Source organism: Schistocerca piceifrons, unplaced genomic scaffold (genome assembly GCF_021461385.2).
Source record: "Schistocerca piceifrons isolate TAMUIC-IGC-003096 unplaced genomic scaffold, iqSchPice1.1 HiC_scaffold_961, whole genome shotgun sequence".
NCBI lineage: Eukaryota > Metazoa > Arthropoda > Insecta > Orthoptera > Acrididae > Schistocerca > Schistocerca piceifrons.
The window spans coordinates 687,501-692,500 of NW_025729236.1; the positions used below are offsets into that span (position 1 = coordinate 687,501).

General features: G+C 53.6%; 1 non-coding gene across 1 annotated transcript in view; it reads right to left on the reverse strand.

Moving 5' to 3' along the window:
* LOC124774268 overlaps positions 1–1,234 on the reverse strand; it is a 1,909-nt gene extending 675 nt beyond the window's left edge. Inside the window, exon 1 of the ribosomal RNA XR_007015256.1 lies at positions 1–1,234. This exon is cut by the window's left edge and continues 675 nt beyond it. This is a non-coding gene — a ribosomal RNA (small subunit ribosomal RNA).
* Positions 1,235–5,000: the final 3,766 nt, after the last annotated feature.

The window sequence follows — 5,000 nt, forward strand, 5'->3', positions numbered from 1 at the left end:
AAGTTTCAGCTTTGCAACCATACTTCCCCCGGAACCCAAAAGCTTTGGTTTCCCGGAGGCTGCCCGCCGAGTCATCGGAGGAACTGCGGCGGATCGCTGGCTGGCATCGTTTATGGTTAGAACTAGGGCGGTATCTGATCGCCTTCGAACCTCTAACTTTCGTTCTTGATTAATGAAAACATACTTGGCAAATGCTTTCGCTTCTGTTCGTCTTGCGACGATCCAAGAATTTCACCTCTAACGTCGCAATACGAATGCCCCCGCCTGTCCCTATTAATCATTACCTCGGGTTCCGAAAACCAACAAAATAGAACCGAGGTCCTATTCCATTATTCCATGCACACAGTATTCAGGCGGGCTTGCCTGCTTTAAGCACTCTAATTTGTTCAAAGTAAACGTGCCGGCCCACCGAGACACTCAATAAAGAGCACCCTGGTAGGATTTCAACGGGGTCCGCCTCGGGACGCACGAGCACGCACGAGGCGGTCGCACGCCTTCGGCTCGCCCCACCGGCAGGACGTCCCACGATACATGCCAGTTAAACACCGACGGGCGGTGAACCAACAGCGTGGGACACAAATCCAACTACGAGCTTTTTAACCGCAACAACTTTAATATACGCTATTGGAGCTGGAATTACCGCGGCTGCTGGCACCAGACTTGCCCTCCAATAGATACTCGTTAAAGGATTTAAAGTGTACTCATTCCGATTACGGGGCCTCGGATGAGTCCCGTATCGTTATTTTTCGTCACTACCTCCCCGTGCCGGGAGTGGGTAATTTGCGCGCCTGCTGCCTTCCTTGGATGTGGTAGCCGTTTCTCAGGCTCCCTCTCCGGAATCGAACCCTGATTCCCCGTTACCCGTTACAACCATGGTAGGCGCAGAACCTACCATCGACAGTTGATAAGGCAGACATTTGAAAGATGCGTCGCCGGTACGAGGACCGTGCGATCAGCCCAAAGTTATTCAGAGTCACCAAGGCAAACGGACCGGACGAGCCGACCAATTGGTTTTGATCTAATAAAAGCGTCCCTTCCATCTCTGGTCGGGACTCTGTTTGCATGTATTAGCTCTAGAATTACCACAGTTATCCAAGTAACGTGGGTACGATCTAAGGAACCATAACTGATTTAATGAACCATTCGCGGTTTCACCTTAATGCGGCTTGTACTGAGACATGCATGGCTTAATCTTTGAGACAAGCATATGACTACTGGCAGGATCAACCAGGGAGCTGCGTCAACTAGAGCTGAGCAGCCGGCCGCCCGGGAGTGTGTCCCGGGGGCCCGCGCGAACACGCAAGCGTCCGCTCAATCATTCTGCAAACAGGAGGAGGCTGAGCTCCCCTGCACAATACACCTCGAAACCCTCTCAGGTCCCGGCGGCGCGCAGCGCCGTCCCAAGTACTTGGTCGGGTTCGAGAGAGGCGCAATCGCCCGGAGTTAGGCGAGTAGACGCTTTCGGTGCGACCACCCGTGCTCCCAACTGAGCTTGCCGCTGCCGACAGAGGCCCGGGAGCGTGCTGTCGTGGCATTGCCGGCGGGAGACAACACGCGCCACCTACGGTGACCGGCAGCTCCAACGCCAGCGCCACAGAAGGACAAAAGCCCCACTTGGGTGCCGAAGCGAACTCTCCCAGCACAGCGCACGCGCCAACACATCCGCACAGCTGCGATACAAACCACCAGCGAGAACCGCTGGGGCGACCGAGCAGCAGACGGCGTCGCGGCGCCGAGCGCCGGGCGGCGGCGCATCCTCAACGCACACAGTCCTCAATCGGACCAGCACACTGAAGATGTCCACCGCGCTTCGCACCGGGCCCGCGAGGACCTACTTTGGCCGCACGGCGCCGCGCGCAGGGTGCGCCGGCGCGCAGCTGCGACGCCTGCCGCGTCCGTCGGCCGGCGCGCCTGCCACTGGCCGCCCCCACCAGCCGGCTGTAGCGCGTGCGCCCACGCACCGCGCGGCCAGCACGCCGGGAGGCGCCCCCTCACCGGCCGGGGACGGTCCCACCCAGCCACCGCCGCGTATCGCTTCACACCCAGATGCCGTTCAGTTTCGTCGGCATGGTGGGTATCGCTGGAACAACCGGTTAGTACCTCAACCTACCGTCGCCATCACCGATTCACCCCTAGCGAGAACAACCGCACCACAACGGGTTACCATTTGTTCATTTGCGTAACTTCACCAGAAAACGTATGCGTCCATCGCCATTTGCAACTTCCACGATTATTGCATGCCTGTGTCAGGTGTCACACCACACTACGTCTGCCCACATACACGCAACAAAATGTGCACGCCTAGACAATACGTGGAAGGTGGCCCCCGTACGTATGCGATGTCCATTGCTCGAACGACTGTCAACCGGCCTCTGTAGCATGTCGCAGATATGGAACGCGGTGCACCATGCTATCACGGTGTGTGAGGAGAGACGACTAGGTCCGAATACATCAACAGACAGCTCATGCTGATCGCCATCCACGCCGTCCGTTCCTCCCACACGTCTCTATGGCGTACCACACTGCAATCCAGCTGTCATAGGGAGACGACACGTAGCTGCGTGCACAATATTTGCACTGTATGGTCCGCCGTTTTTGGGCGCAGTCGTTGTACGGTCACACATGTGCCACGATGTATCATTCAGTACATAAGGACGAATGTGCAGTACAGATTGTGGTTTACGCGTACGACATCAGCGGACAGTTGACACAGGCCGCACCACAACGTAGCCTGAGTACGTCGCATGCGAAGGGCATTGAACATGCAAACTTCTCACCAACCAGCTTGCGAAGGCAGGGGGCAAGGTGGGGACGTGGGGAGGTGTGGGGGGGGGGGGGGCGCGGCATGTACGTCCTGCTGCCATCCACATTACAGTGTACAGCAGGAGCATGTGGAAAGTCAGCAAGACTTGCAAGGTGTTTAACATGAAGCGATACACAGGGGAGCGGGCAGTGCGAGTAGCGAACTATATTGCGAGGGTTGCGGGTGGGCAACACTACACTAATTGAACGAGTCGTATAACAATTACAGAGCAGGTTTAGGCGACAACGTGGGTTACGTTAGCGGACAACGTGGGTTACGTTAGCGGACAACGTGGGTTACGTTAGCGGACAACGTGGGTTACGTTAGCGGACAACGTGGGTTACGTTAGCGGACAACGTGGGTTACGTTAGCGGACAACGTTTGTTACGTTAGCGGACAACGTGGGTTACGTTAAGGCACAACATGGGTTAGGTTAAGGCACAACATGGGTTAGGTTAAGGCACAACATGGGTTAGGTTAAGGCACAACATGGGTTAGGTTAAGGCACAACATGGGTTAGGTTAAGGCACAACATGGGTTAGGTTAAGGCACAACATGGGTTAGGTTAAGGCACAACATGGGTTAGGTTAAGGCACAACATGGGTTAGGTTAAGGCACAACATGGGTTAGGTTAAGGTACAACATGGGTTAGGTTAAGGTACAACATGGGTTAGGTTAAGGTACAACATAGGTTAGGTTAAGGTACAACATAGGTTAGGTTAAGGTACAACATAGGTTAGGTTAAGGTACAACATAGGTTAGGTTAAGGTACAACATAGGTTAGGTTAAGGTACAACATAGGTTAGGTTAAGGTACAACATAGGTTAGGTTAAGGTACAACATAGGTGAGGTTAAGGTACAACATAGGTTAGGTTAAGGTACAACATAGGTTAGGTTAAGGTACAACATAGGTTAGGTTAAGGTACAACATAGGTTAGGTTAAGGTACAACGTAGGTTAGGTTAAGGTACAACATAGGTTAGGTTAAGGTACAACATAGGTTAGGTTAAGGTACAACATAGGTTAGGTTAAGGTACAACATAGGTTAGGTTAAGGTACAACATAGGTTAGGTTCGGTTACACGTTGTTGTAAGGAAAGGTGTAGGGGGGGGGGGGGGCGGGGGCGGCAGGTTCGTTGATAGTGATTATAGTAAGTGAATGCTTGTGACATGATCAGATTTGTCACGTCAGGATGCACCTTTGGCTTATTAGAGGCGGCGCTCCAATTCTATGCTTGTGTCACACCTGTGTCTTTGAGTCATGTCATTGTTTGTGCGCTGTGACAGGAGGTACTATTGTGATGTTGGGTGCACCGTTGTATAGGACATGTGTGGGTGTTGGTGCCTTATCTGCGCAATGGTGGATGTCGAAAGGGTGGGATATTCTATTTTCCGCATGGACCTCCTGGTCTGGTTGTGATAGTGTGGATTGTGTAATGTGGCGGAGAGGATGCACTGGATGTTGTTCCATGCTGGTGCTTACGTATTGTATGTGCGCCTGTTAGAAGCAGAGAGTGGTGCGTGATCAGAGTGTCTGGCTGACGTGTGGTTCCCATTGTGGGCAGACTCTTTCAGCATGTATACGGACAGTTGTATATATTTTCTGTAGTTTGATGGCTCTGCATTGATTACTAATCAGCGCCGTGTGTACGGGTAATCTGGTTCCAGTCCAAAATGTTCCATCTGTGTACATTAGTGACAAAGACTCCCCCCATGCAGTGGGGCTCGGTCTGTTATAACTCTTCCGCGTAATATATTTGCGCCACGTTTTTGCGACTGCGAGTGCGAGTGCGAGTGCGAGTGCAACGCGCATGGGGACCGACATGCTGATGGCTCGGTATCGGACGCCGTACAGTGAGCAACGCGATCGCGTCTCTCGCTCGTAAGTGGTACAGGTCGCGGCTCATGTATACGGACAGCGGGAATGTCGCATATTGGAAATAACTCTTCATGAAACGCAAGTTATAGGGGTGGATTGCACTTTACGAGTGCGGGAAACGTCCGCCGTTCATCCGCTGGAGGTGCGAGTTTGGCGGTTGGGGTGGTCCACGAACGGGTGCGGGTAGAGTCATTGCCGGTCCACGGCTTCGTGCGGCAGAGCCACTGGAGAATGGGTGCTATGGTCGACAGAGGCTGCAGGCTTTGTGGGTGGCGTCGAAAGGCGGGCACTGTGGCGCCATCGCTGTCTTAATCGGCTTG